Below are 15,377 nucleotides of genomic sequence, written 5' to 3'. Positions count from 1 at the left end.
GTGCCAATATGCACTCTGATGAATGGTGGACGATACACAATAACAAACAGAGGAGGTCTTTGTGATTTCTGCTTTGAATGAGAAAAACTGATAGTCAGAAATTCAAAACAGCTTAAAACGTAATCTTGGATCTAACACGGATTACTAACCCTGATCTGACGATTGCTGCCACTCCTCTGCCTGTGGTTTGAGGAATCTGAAAATTGAAATAACTAGAAAGTGTTGATTTATTATTGCTAACGTGATCCTCCTGCTGCAGCCAGGTTTCTGAAAGACAAAATATATCAATTACTAACAGAGACTTGGAAAGGAGAGATCTAATATTTAGCAAAACCAAATTTAATAGATTTTCTTTTTTTTTAGGTTAATTTTTTTATCTTCATTTTCTTTTTAGATTTTCAGGATTTGCTTTTCTTGTATTTATTGATCGATTCAATTTGGGTGGTCTGGGAGCAGCCACAGTCTTTAGGCCATATTTCTGGAAATGATAGCTGCCCCTTCCAGAGCGGGACGGATGCTGTCTTTCATAATCAGACCAGGTTTTCCCAAAAAAGATTGCCAATTATCTTTGTAGCCCACGTTAGTTGCTGGCCACCACCTAGACAGCCAGCAGTTGAAGGATTACACGCAGCTAAACATGTCATCACTGGTCAGATTTGGCAGGGTTCCAGAGAAAACTACTGAGTCCAACACTATTTTTGCAAAACTCATTTTAGTCACCTCTGATAGGTGTCATTACCGCAGATGTGAATAACAATCTTACAGTATTTATGTTTATCCTTGGCCAGCAGATTCAAATAGGATGCTACATCACGCGCTCTGGCCCCTGGCATACATTTGACTGTGGTTGCTTGTGTCTCTAATGCCATGTCTCCAACGATGGAGCTCCCAGTTATCAGGGTGTTTCACTCAGCGGGTGTGTCGCTGAGAGGGGAAAACTTATTAGAAATAGTGACATGTCGATGGTGAACCACAGACTTGACTCTGGTCCATGATGCGGGTCTGCGGCTCTGTGAGGGAATAGACTGGTTAACAGAGTATTTGGAAGTAGGAGACTGGAACCATGGTGGAAGAGGAGCATTTACCAGTAGCTGGGAAGGAAGGGAACTTGAACCGACTTTCCTGATGCTGGTTTAAGGTGAAACATTGGCGGTGCAGAGCGGAAGTGGAAGTCCTACAAAGTGCAGCATGACTGTGACACCCGTGGCTGCGCAGTTTGGCTCCCTGAGGCTGTGAGCGCGGCACACGGTGGAAAGGAAATCCTTCCTCCAGGTTTTTTCTGAGAACAGAAACGGTAAACAACATTACAGAGTGTTTTCACAAAGAAATACTTGACACTAGAATGAACGTGAGCAACTGACTGGTGAAGTTCCTACTATTAATGAACAACAATCTGGCGTCAAACTCTGGAGAGACCGGAGTTTAAGATTAGGAGTAACAGCCACAGGCGAAACGCATCAGACCCAAGGAGTTGAAGAGGAGGAGGAGGAAGTGAAATAAGCAAACTAAAACACAAACAAAACCCCAGGCCCTAACAACTTTGGGGCGACGCTTCCACTTCCTGACCGACACCCAGTCAGCCGGGGGTCCTGGCTGCTGGGGGTCTGCTGGAAGACAGCACGAAGCTCTGGATGTTAGGTGGCTCCACATCGGCTATCTGGTGGTTTTCAATAATTTAGAGCTGAGCTTCCAATTCAGACAACCTCGCTTCCACAACTACAAAAAGACTACATTTGTTACATGTACCATTATTGCTAAAGGGGGCAGAGGAGAAGCTAAACATCTGACACAGAGAACAAGTGATAGCAGGAGATGGAGGGAGGGAGCTGGTAGCCATGCTAAGCTAGAGAACTTTAGACACACCCGTTAGAAGAGTAAAATGTGTCAAAACACCAAACATCGATAGAAACGGATGCTTGAAAAGAACAAGAAGTGTGTGATTGATCTTAAAATGTTAAATGTGTCACTATAAGAAGAAATTAGTGATGTTTAATCATCCTAGAGGAGCGATCAGCCCCCACAGAACACAAACAAGGTAACAGGAAGTGATGTAATATGTCTTACCGTGAAACGTCAGCATGTCACCCCGATGAATGTCATCCTGCTCTCGTTTGGTGCTTACTGTGGGTGTCATTCTTTGTTTGTCTGGATGAAGCACAGGGGTTGTTCTTTAAAGGTATCAAGACTGTAATGTATCAAACATCATTCTCTGTTAGATATTAATCATTGTTGGATTTGTAGGAAGGTTTCATTATACAACCCTTTATTTTTCTGTCTTGCTACCTTGAAACATACATTTTTTCGAATACATAAAACTCTGAATTTTACTTCCATTGTGGATGCTCTGAACAGCTGAATTGGACATTTTGCATATAGAGGGATGTGCTGATCTCACGTCTTTATGCTTAGATTGTAGCTAAATTGTGTTTTCTAAACATAAAGCACGAAGGGCAAAAGCATCTTGCTGCTAAGCGGCCTTGTGCTAGATTTGGTTTCTTGCATGACGCAAACAAAAGCTGTGCAGCATGCTGAAGGGCTGGGCACAATGAAGGTTGGGCAGAGTTAGACATGTGCACTGGGCTCCGCCAAACACGGTGAAGTTGTGCCACAGACAGGTTAGTCAGGAAGTCACTCCTCACGTCATCATGATGGCTGTCATGCCTCATCATGATTTATTTTTTAGGATTTGGAGCTTATGAGAGCAGAAAGATGTGGGACTTGTTACTACCACAATGTATCTGACATGAACATGCAAAAAAATAGATTATGAGAATAAATTGTCCACAGTATCCCCAACCCCTCCTCGACCCACATACACACATGCCAGCATTTAAATGCACGTGTTGTGACAAAAAAGGGGGAAAAGAGAAATATTTTTCCATTCTCTGTCACTGAACAGACGTTGATCTCCTCAAATCCTGTGTATCTCATGTTAAATCCGTGTAATGTGGATTAAGACCTGTTGAAACGTATAAATAGTTATATCACAGGATTGGTTGGACTTCTTTTCCAAATCCTTAGTTGTTTGCCTCGTAAAAATGACGTTACTGACTGATTGTCTAATACTACGCTTTAAAGTTTCAGGGTGTTAAACCCACTTGGCCATTAAAAAAAGGATTATTTTTATTGCAACATTAGATTTTTTTTTTTCCCTTCAACATGATGTGATTTTTTTGATGTGTCAATATCAGTGTCTTTAACAAGAAAGCCAAAAACAAACCCACTTGCGTGGTTACTTTACACTAGTAATGTCTTAGTTTATTTTCCAAAAGATTACTTATTGATATTACTTTGTCAGTAATGTTTACCTCACATTTACCACATTTAAAAGTAAAGACATAGAATCCACAGTGATTTAATATAAGCTTTAGGTCCTCCCACCACATTTCTACTGGATTAAGGTCAGGATTTTGACTTAGCCATTCCAAAACATCAGACTCATGCCATTTCAACCATTCTTTAAAAAGGAAGATTTGTGTGATTAGGGGCCTTGTTTTTCTGTAAGACCTACTTTCTCTTCAGTTCAAGGATTGGTCTTCTGATATTTTTCTTTAGACGTTTTGCCTGGTATAATTCAAAATTCATTGTTCTATCACTGATGGCTAACTGTCCTCTCCTAGTTACCTCAAAAAACAAAGTTCTTCAACTGGAATGCTGCATTTTTCTGCATTAGTAAACATAACACTTCACTTTCCAACCAAATATGCCCCGTTTGTCTGCAACTTTTTTTTTCTTTTTGGTCCTGCAACAAACTGCAGTATTATTAAAGTAGCTTTGAATATACTCATTACAGCATTACAGGTTAACACAGCCAGAACATTTTCACTCATGGATGTGTAAACTGCAGCTTTGAAGTCACCAGTCTGGTTTTAAGCAGGTGATTGGATATGGGGAATGATACTTGAAACCAAATCGGACATTAATATTTATCTTTGAGGTTATCTATCTAAACTGTAGAATTGTTTGGAATAATGGACAGTAGCCCACTTAGCAGAGGGAGAGAACATAGTCAATGACAACATAATGACCTGTGGAATAAATGGATTACATTATTACTTCATGAAAGAGTTTCAGTCTTTTTGAATGCCTCTATCCTCTCACCTCCCAACTGATCGAAGCACATAGCCTCCCTTCCTCAATGTGGTTCAACTGGAGGTCTTGTCACATTAAAAGGGAGTTCTCTACACAGTCCCACACCAGTCCATGCATGCTCAGGAGGGGCGACTGAATCAAATTCAATATTTGAATCAGATATTCGTTTCCCTTGGCTACGATTTTTTTTATTTTTTTTTTATGAATTTGCATTGTATGTATGTATTGTAAAAAGGAACAAAATGGCTGGTTTGGATTGAATTAGATTTTGGATTCCAATGGATTGTTATAAACTGGATATTGATTTGACCACAATTAATTACATTTTAACTGGATTTAGTGAGATTTTTGTTTCTCTCTCTGTTCAAAGTGCCTCGAGGTGTCACATGGTGAACTGGAGCTGTGTAATTGAATTGAATTTAATATAAGTGAAGTAAAGTGGACTGCATTGAATTGAAATCTTATTGAAATTGAATAAGACTGATTTGTAACAAGAGATGTTTTCTTCAGTGGTATTGCACTTCAAGGCCCTTGCACATTAGCTTCACATCTGACGCTGTATGACTGTGTGCGTGTTTCACTTAGTATTTGCTTTAAAGAGATCATTGTTGCTCACACACTCAGGTGGAGGGTAACACTGATCATAGATTCCCTCTATTTGTACACAATTCGTCTGACTGTGTAATCATGGCGTGCAAATTCTGTTATGATTATTTCCTTACTTCCTCCAATATGATGAGCAAACAGTTCTCCTTCGGATCAGACTTTGATAGATCCCCTTTCCCCCAAATTAAACAGGGCACTCACTCAGGATTAATTGTCAACCCAATAAGTGAAAACACTTAAGTCTACACTTCAGTGACTGCATCAACTACTCATCCTTCACATACTTTTACCACTGACAGGTATGTAATATTTAATAGTTTTGTCACAGTAAATGAATGGTCCAATACCTTTATCTAATTTTTCAATTGGATCCTATTTATATAGCTTGAATAGTATTGAAAATCTGATGATGTTTCAGATCATTTCCATGCCAAAACATAGAACATTTACACAACTATATACAGTATATATACAGAAAGAAAAAATGACACGCAGATGCACACACAAACACAGGCATCAACCAACATCTACAATGCCACTTAATCCCTGGTCAGAGCAGCCTGCGCAGGCAGTGTCCATGAGGATGAATTTTTTTTCCCAACATGCCATTAAATCCCCCTCAATACTAAAAATGATGCTGCTGAGTCCCAACTGAGTCTCACTGTCAAACAGCCATTTATTCTCTTCTCACTCATTAAATTACTAATTTGCCCACTCACTCTTCTGATACATGATTTCTCAAACCACTGCTTTCCTGACATCAGAAGGTCCATTTCTGTCACAGATTCGGGAGATGAAAATAGTGATTAGTGAACAGTGGCCGCAGAGAGAAAAACAACAACTTAGTACTTCAGCAACACAGCAGCGAAGACCAATGTTTTCTTATCCAGAGAAATGAATAAACAGCCACCTAGCGCTTCCTTAACACATGTGCTGAACACCTGCTAGATGCTGCAGATCTGCTAAGTCCCAACCTGTGATTTTTTTCATGCCACAAATAAACAGCAGCCAGGTGAAAACGACGCCTTCTCCTGACTCCACAGGAGACCTCGACCTACTGAAAGCACAAGCAGCTGTTAGCTGTAAGTAAGCATGAGGGTGGAGAGCCAGAGCAGTAGTGAATTTATCAAGTCACACTAAGTTGCCATTTCTCAGACTTGCTTGGAAGATGAGAGACACGAGTAGGTACAGAGATTCCGGTGTGTGTGTCAAAGAGAAGGACTGAAATTGTTTGGTGAGCAAAGCATGTGTTCCCATTGACTTACTTATGTGTACCTCCACTGTCAAATATAAGTTTCACTGCGTTTCAGTGAAATGCATGCACACAAATGTCATTAGACATTCCTCTGTGTATTGACATTTGTGTGTGCAGCGGGTGTGAATGGAGCTGTTTGATACAACTACTGATCCAGTCTTGGCAGTGAGAATGACCACACTTATTGAATGACTGCCTGAGTACTCTAACGAGGTAACATTACCATACCAAACAATGAAAAATTCATGTTACAAGTTGGTGTTGGTGCAGTTGGTCCTCTCAGGAATTAATTTGCTGTTTGATATTCTAACTTGCCATCTCAGCAGGCACTATTGTATGATTGGACGCACGCACGCACACTTAGAGCTGGAAGCCCAAGCTATTACCGTGAACAACCTGTAGACACAGCAACACAAGTGGAAAAGTGTGTTTCTGTATGCACCCTTCTGTTTTGTGTGTTAGATCAAGTGCTGTAGCTGTACGTGCGGGTTTGTTTGTGTGTTTTATGGATCTGTGGGCAAGAGCGTGTGAAACACAGAGTAGTGTAGGTGATCGCATGCATACTGAATGCAAAGTGAACATTCTGCCCATCTCATTGGCATTAGAGAGCTTGAACAGCCCTGATAAGTGCATTTATGGAAAAGTCAGCACCGCTTTATCTCGTCGTTGCAGGTTAGATTGCAGATAAAAAGGATTGGACTCCAAAAGGTAAATAAAAATCCAACCTGAGATAAGACACCAGCTTCTAAGCTAAAGCAGCTTGCTTCAGACTCACACTGCACTGAGCCTGCTCATCGGTATGGCACCTATTACTAACCCAGGGCTGCATATGGGGCCTCACTAAGACAGCTAAAGATTGTTCAGATAATAACTGATGATAGATTGTGTTGCTTTTAGTTGCCTTGTGTTGATATTTTTAAGTCTCATGTCAGAGGTTACAGCAGAGTAATTCTGCTTTACATTTTAAATTGTGTCAATTCAGACAGCTATACTCTAAAAGCATTAAATCCATCTGTTTCTATGCAATCAGATCTTATCACTAATCGCGTGTGTTTCTTTAATCCATACCTTCTCATTCACCACTGAACACTTTTCTGAAAATACTCTCTCCCTAATATTCCTATCCCTCTCAATGTCCTCAAACCTCTGTGTCCTTTCTCTCTGTGTGTTGAAATAAGGCTCCAGCAGTGGCCCCTTAGGGTGATGGTGATGGAATGCATTCGGGTGGCCAGCAGCTTTTTCTCTCCAACCTGCATGCAAAATCCTCCCAATAGGGAATCACTGGCTCCTGTTTACAACTCAGAGAGGGGTGCAAGCGCCATGGTAGCGCCACTGCTCTCCCTAAAACCATTGGCAAACAGGTCTGCAAAGTCACCCTCAGTAAAAATGTTCCCCTGTTGCATGCAGAAGGAACAACAAAAGAAATTCAAATAGATAAATAAAAAGCAGGCATTCAGTCACAATGGAAGTTTTAATCTTTTTCTTATTTCAAAATCCTGCTTCATGTTTCTTGACTTAGAAATTGAATTTATGAGTGTGACAGAAGGAAAGACACCATCATTGTCGCATATGCACATACTGTACACATAAATCCAGCTGGAATCAATTCATGCCCTGCTCACACACACACACACACCTCAAAATCTACAATGGTTTGTGCAAAATGCTCATTAAAGGGTTCAACAGAAAAATCAAGAATAGACAAATGGAACTATGTATACTCGCATAAACACCGTCGACACAGTACTGTCGGGAATTGCTTCCTTTTCACTCTGGCAGAGTGCTTGAGGGATTATGCTCGGGATAATTTATAGTATTTTTGGTGAGAATAAATGCTTCACTCAGGTCTTCATAAAAGAAAAATACATATATGTATTGATTTTTTTTTTGCCAAGTGACCCTGACAGTTAAATATTCATAAGCCATTAAAAATAAAACATGCACATTTTGTACATATGACCCCTTGTTGTGTACAGCAGTCTATAATCTCTTCAATCCGGCAAACTGTCCCACTCAGAGGTGAAGCAAGCACTGTTTTGCAAACAGAAAAACACCATTAGTTTCCCACATGTTCAGTGTTGATTAGAACTGAATGAAAGAGAGTGCAATCTTCTCATTTGGCAGATAACAAAGCCCACAAATATCTTCATAACATTATCCTGCTGCTGCTGTTGTTCCAAATAAGCAGTTTTCCCTCTTCAGATTTGGAAAAATTGCCCTATTTTATAGTATTTAGATAAGATGACTGAAGACCAATATGAAATGAAACTTAGGGAAGCTATAAAACCATTAAAATGTTGATAAGTTTGAGTAGTGTCATTGTTAGACTCTTTGTGGAGAATAAGAGAGGAAAAAGGTAAGCTTAGGTAAAACAAGAGGCAGTAAATCTACATCCAACAATGAACACTGAATTAGAATTTTACTTAAATGGTTGCTCCATCTGCCAGTCTTGAAGCAAAGGTAATATTTTCATCATTGCCGTCTGTTCTACACTCTCTTATTTAGTTCTTCTGTAAGCTTCTCACATGTTTGCCGTTGCAGGATTGGGACGAGCTCAGTGTGAGTTCCCCCATCTTGAGAAATTATGCATTGGCTACGACACTCCCTGCTGAATCCCTGCTGGGGCTGAGCGGTGTTCTGGGATGCAACCCAAGTCTAATCATCCGATACAAGTTTAAAAGTAGCCATGGGTAGTTTTTCAGTGATGTGGAAAGGGGAGGGGGGGCACCATGAGGAGGCCCCACAGAAATGCAGAGGCAGTTGGCAGCTCTATCCAACTGTCCTCACATATGGCAGGGCAGGTAATGAAAGGTAGAGACATAGATGAGTGATCTGCCCGTAGGACTCACCAGTCTTGATTAGTGAGTGTGTGCTCCTGTCTTTTTTGACAGTGTGTTGTTTGATGTGTCTCTTCGGTCATTAACTCACTCACATTCGCTGCTTTTGCTCAAAGTGTTCTTGCATTGTAGCCATTTGGTTGGGAACATTTTGTCCATCCCAAATGGCATAAACACATGATGTGAACACTTATGCACCCTGTGTCACCATGCAAATGTGTGCGCATGTTTGCATAAGCAGGAGGCTAATTTGAATCTTCTTTGAATTTATCACCATCACACCCACAAACATCCAGGGGTTATTTTAACCTGCCTGTTGTTGTTGCTGTTTGGCATGGTGTCTGTATCATTAGCCGCATTCAGACAGAGCAGTTCTAAGAACGCCGTTCTAAGAACGGTCCACCTCGAATTTTGTACTAATAACTGCCCTTCCCCAGGGGAACTGTTTCAGTTTACATTTGCACATGAGTCGAGACCTTGATAGAGACTAAAGGCTCTAGCATGGTTGCTGCGTCTGCTAGCGCGAGCGGTGTTGATGACGTCACGATTTCGTGCCCGCCATATATAGTGGCGCAAGGTGATGCGCCAGTAGTTGCAATTTTCTCCGTCACAGAGGTGGCGCTGCTACGTTAAGGTTACCGCTACTCTACAACCACGAAAGTGGAGAAGAAAACAATGCCGCTGTCAAGAGCAAGAATACTGTAATTAATGATACTGCTGCAGTATTCAGATCATTTTAATTTTTTTATTCAGTTAATAGAGTTGAAGGTTTGAAGCCCCCGGCATCAACAGAGTCTCTGCCCTCTTCTTTGCCTTCACGTATCTGTCCCGTAGCTTCTTCCACACATTCTTACAGAACTCTCCCTCTTTCCCCAAAGTTCTGCCAATCTCTGTGCACCAGTTTTGAGACTTTATGTGGTCCCTGTGCTGTTTCACTGCAGTTTCGCACAGCTGTCTGTACAAATGCACCTCCTCACTGAGCCAGTCTCACATCGGTCCATCCGGTCTGTCGTTGTTGGCGCCACCAAGTTACAAAAATCGAGTGGTGAACGACAACGCGCTGCGCCGTCTTTTCAAGGGAAGCGGCATACCTGAAACGTCATTTTGACGTCACGGTCCGCCACCGCCGTGACAGACGCGTCAACTATAACTTTAAGCTGAATTTACAGCGGCGCAGCCGACCTGTGACATCAAAATGACGTTTCAGGCATGGCGCTTGCCTTGAAAAGACGGTGCAGCGTGTTGTCATGCACCAGTCGATTTTTGTAACTTGGCTGCCCCGAGAACGACAAACCGGACGGACCAATTTGAGACCAGGCTCAGTCAGGTGCGTTTGTACAGGGACCTGTACGAAACTGCAGTGAAACAGCACAGGGACCACGTAAACTCCCAAAACTCGTGGACAGAGATTGGCAGAACTTTTGGGAAAGAGGGATAGTTCTGTAAAAGCTCTAGCATGGTTGCCGCGTCTGCTAGCGCGAGCAGTGTTGATGACGTCACGATTTCGTGCCGGCTATATATAGTGGCGCAAGTCGATGTGCCAGTAGTTGCAATTTTTTCTCCGTCACAGAGGTGTCGCTGCTACGTGAAGGTTACAGCTACTCTACAACCCCGAACCCCCGGTTTGTCGTTCTCGGCGCAGCCAAGTGTGACTGGTGCACGACAACGCGCTGCGCCGTCTTTTCAGTGCAAGCGCCAGGCCTGAAACGTCATTTTGATGTCACGGGCCGCCAGCGCTGTGAGCGACGCGTCAACTGTAAATCCAGCTTAAGAATGTGTGGAAGAAGCTACGGGACAGATACGTGAAGGCAGAGAACAGGGCAGAGACTCGAAGTGGTGATGCCGGGGGCTTCAGACCTTCACCTCTGTCGACTGAATTGCCTTGGTTCACAAACTTTGGGAAACACAGAAACACACTAAGCATTTCATCTTCCAGATACTGCAGCAGCATCATTGATGACAGTGTTCCTGCTCTTGACAGTGGCATTGTTTTCTTCTCCACTTTCGTGGTTGTAGAGTAGCGGTAACCTTCACGTAGCAGCTACACCTCTGTGATGGAGAAAATTGCAACTACTGGCGCATCGACTTGCGGCACCGTATCTAGCCGGCACGAAATCGTAACGTCATCAACAGCGCTCGCGCTAGCCGACGCGGCAACCACGTGTTACATTAGCGCCAGACTCAACAACAAAACAAAACAAAACCCGCGAAAAGTAAGAAGTGAAGAAAAAAACACCACCAAGAAGCTAATATGGAGAGCGGGGAGGCCACCGTGTTCATGGTCTGCATGATGGTGATATTAATCATGGACGATCACATCAGGCGTCTAACATCGAGAATGGAAGAGCACACAGAGAGAGAGAGTCAGGATCGAGTGCAGGCGATACTTCTTTGTTTCATGAAGGAAAAAAGGAGAGCAGAACGCCGCAGACAAAGGAGACGATGTGTAAGTTTAACTTATTAAACACGCGTCGGTTTTGTCCGTGTCCTATGATTAAACATTTCAGCCATGACAACATGACAAGGGGCGGAGCTACCAACCACCAAACACCTACATCAGATGTGTTCTATAGAACCCAGAAAAGACCCGACCTCGGAGAAGGAGCTAAAATGATTATAGGAACTGCCAAAGGTTCCTACAGTGGGGATGTGCCTATAGTGTCCCTCTAAAGGCTCGTGTATACTTCGCAGCAGTGTGTCGCAGTGAGGTGTCGCAGACACGACGCAGTTATTTTTGATTTATGCCTACTTTTGAAGCGCTGTCTGCGCTATGTTAATCCCACGCCACAACGCAAGAGGGACAATCACGAACAAGCTAGGATTGTGGGTGTTACGGTTACGGAGGTCATTCAACAACAATGGCGACTGGACGAATGCGCACTTTGATTGAGATGCAGCTGATCGATCTAGAAATAGAAGAAATATTGCTACTACTGGAGCTGGCAGAGAGGCGAAAGAATCGTCACGGTAGCACGGTTAGCGTCACCATTAGCCGGTTAGCAAACCGGAAATACGCATAGTGTAGAGCGGATGTAGAGTTGACCAATCAGAGGCCTCCTTTCTCTCCTTCCTGCGGCGATGTCTGCGGCACTGTCTGCGGTGAGTTACAATTTTGGGGAGGTGCACCAGAGTGTCTGCGTAAGGGGCGGGGGCATGTCTGCGTTAACTGCGACACACACGCAGACGACCTGGTTTCCGACCATAAATCAGCCTTAATACTGCTCTGACACCAGATTAGGGATCTTGAGAGTTCATTGGTAACTGTGTGTCAGGATTGACACCGGGGTCAGGCCTTGATTATCTATATGGCCCAGATAAGAATGATGAGTTGGAGCGATTGATACAGTAATTATGAGGCAGCTTTTATGACATACTGAAGCCAGACAGAACTAAAAAGACACAATTTTCCAGAAATATCATAAAGATCTTTGCCAACTAAATAACAGCCTCAACCCCAGCACTGTGACTGCAAAACTCCCTGCATCAAGACTATGCTCCTATCTCTTTATCTCTTTTCACTTACTCCTGATCCGTGATTTCTTTTGTAAGCTGACTTCAGCTGGATGACCCTGTAAATACTTAGAGATAAAATGAGGTGGTCACCCAAGAATATGCTTAATTACAGGCACGTTAGTGGATAATGTGGGAGTACTATAAAACCAGGCAAAAACTGATAAGGATTGATAAACAAGGATGACAGACAGCTTCATTGTACGCCCATCTAATGACATGAGGAAGAGGAGCAAAATATATTGCCTGCTCATCTAAGATAAAAAAAAAAAAACAGAGAAACAAATAATTATTCACAAAACCTCATCTCAACCAGTAACACATATTATTCCGCCCAATAATGAAGCAATAAACTGCATGTAGTTTTTGGCAAGCACAGTTTGAGTTTGATAGTTATTGTGATTGGAAACTGGAGATGGCTGCAGAGTCCTGAAAGATTTTCGGTTTGAAATTCAGTTTGAAGAAAACAACACAGCTCATTTCCATCTGCTTCTGCTCACTTCTAAATTAAAGCTGCAAACACAAACTCTTAAGGCTGAGTCATGCCTCTACAGTGAGGTGTTCAGGTGCCTAAATCCTGTGGTTTGCACCTCCGCAGAAATGTAATTACAGTGCACATCAGGGCTTCAGGAGTGTGTGTGTGGGGTTGACAGAATTGTGACTGACCTTCTTGAGTAGCTTTGTGTTTCCCCTTGGCGCACACAAGTTTCCACTTTTAGTAGTGTTTGCTGAAAGTTTGAACAACACGCATCAGGCTGAAGAGATTCTATTTTTTTTTTTCCTGTTTCAGTAATGCCAGACAAATTTATATGTTGTTGTCTAGCAAAGCCAATTTCAGCTCTAACCTTCCCCTGGCTGTGTTTGTTGTTCACAATCAAGTGAGTCGGAAATGGTAAACATCATTACCTCAGGTGTATAAAGGAGCACAACACAGCCATGATGCTCAACACATCAGATAGTGTTGTGGTGTAGCTACAGGTCACTGTAACAAATGTAACACCATTGTAGTCAAGCCTAAGTTAGCTTTAAGTTTGTGCAGAAGTAACTGCAGTGTCAAAGCGAGTGTTTTTGCTGTTTCTGCCTGTTGGTGACTTCCATTTTTGACGGCAACAGCTCTGACATATGGAGCTCTGCTTGGGAGAACTAACAGAGAGTTAATCTGCCTCTGATTCCCATGGCTTGGCCAAACTCCCCCCTTTTAATAAACTAGGTCACAACTAAGCAGAGCCAATCTAATCTAAGAAAAATCCCCACCAACTAAAAATAAAAAATTGTTGTACAAAGAGGGAAAAGAAAAAAACATTAGGAAATCAAAATTGGATTTCTTTGTTCTGAATTTGAATCATTCCCATCTTAATTCCGCTACTGTGGATGCTGGAAACAACTTACTGGCTGAGAACACAATTGTCTTTGGTCGGACAATAAAATAAAAAAAGCCCTATACAGCCCTAAAAGCACAAATCAGCCCCCAGCCTTACATGGGAACAGAGAGCTTGTGTAATCCACTATAGACATAAGCTGCAGAATGTAATTGAAACAGTGCTGACAGCGGTGCAAAGACGAAACAGAGGCGAAGTGGAAGGAGAGTAAAAATGATAGGAGATGATACTTTTCTTGTGGCTTGCGATGCAGTGAAAAGCTTTCCTGGCTCATGTGCTCTGTTGAAAATGTCCTCTGCCATCCCTGATAATACAAGAGCCAACAGAGTGAGTGCTGACCATTTCTTCTCTCCCGGGTCTTTTTCCCGCAGTTTGTCGCGGTGACCCCGCAGGCATCAGGTCTCTCCTACTGTGCTCAAAGATTCTGCTGCACCTTGGATGTGCCTCTCATTGGAGGCAAGACGAACAGAGAGCCTATGAGCAAGAGGAAAAGTAGTAGTGTAGGAGATGCGAAAGATTGGATACAGAGGGTGAAAAGGAGTTATGTTTTCATGTTCACAGTCTGTCCTTTTGATGTACACACCAAAACAACCTGAGGCCCACAGCAGCCAACCCCAGCGGCTGACATGACAGTTGGTTTGGCAGCCAGTAGGCTCACTGGAGACTTCACTCCGCCTCTGTCCCCGCCCTGTCCTGCCGTGCTTACCGCCATCCCCTCCCTATCCTCTACCTTCATGGCGTCCCACATATCCCACAACCCAACCCTCCACCTCACATGCCAACGCATGTTTGGCACCCCAGAACCAACCCTTCCATTTCTGCCAACCAGTCTCGCTGTTATGCCAATGGTCTTGGAAACAACCATGCAGTGTGAAATTGGCACACCATATGCAACAGCCAATGCTGCCCACTTACACTTAACTTCATAAGTAGAAAAGATGGGCAGGGAGAAGCCTAATGGTCGGAGAGATCTCTACTGGAAAGATAAAAAATAAATAAATAAAAATTAGGAATGAGGCAAGGAGAAACAATGTAGCATTCAGACCCACTTTCAGCAATAGAGTTGCGCACAAACACATACATATGACACACTCTCAGGTTTATTAATTTTCATTGCAGAATTCAAAACAATGGTAAGCCCAGTGCCAATAAAAATAATTAGAATAAAGGAAGGAATACTAATTAAGATGTGGATAATCATCATGTGCGTATATGGCCAGCAGTTCTATGATCACTGCTGTTATTGTTTTTTTATTGTCTTTCATCTCTGTTAAGAGGCGATGAAAATCAATGGCAGGCTTTCCCTGCGGCTTGGCAACCATCTGCAATCCGCTGAAGAGAATGGAGATGGCTCTCTGTCATAGCTCTCCCCTTCAGCACACATAGAGTCAGACATGTGTACTCACGTGCTATACACACATACACACAGAAACTCCGACTTCTCCCACCACTGGCTGCAGCAGAGGGAGATTGCTATCAGGGTGAGGCAGGGTTTTAATTGATCTTGGTCACAGTTTAATGTGAGGCAAGGATTAGCTGTTATCAGTGGAAGGGAAGAGGCAGAGGGAAGGGTTTTTGGGAGGAGATATCACAGCCCATGACGTTAAAACCCACCGCCCTAGATGACAGGGATTCTGTGATGTGACCCACAAAGATGTGAGAGTGCTGCTGGGAAAGTAGTGGTGGAAAGCTGGGCAG

General features: G+C 42.8%; 1 pseudogene; it reads right to left on the bottom strand.

Annotated features, from left to right (window-relative positions):
• Positions 1–258: 258 nt before the first annotated feature.
• LOC142380578 (uncharacterized) lies at positions 259–2,134 on the bottom strand (annotated as a pseudogene).
• Positions 2,135–15,377: the final 13,243 nt, after the last annotated feature.

Source organism: Odontesthes bonariensis, chromosome 5 (assembly GCF_027942865.1).
Source record: "Odontesthes bonariensis isolate fOdoBon6 chromosome 5, fOdoBon6.hap1, whole genome shotgun sequence".
Taxonomy (NCBI): Eukaryota; Metazoa; Chordata; class Actinopteri; order Atheriniformes; family Atherinopsidae; genus Odontesthes; species Odontesthes bonariensis.
The sequence above is the reverse complement of the archived record's forward strand: the minus strand, read 5'-3'. Positions and strand labels throughout refer to the sequence as shown.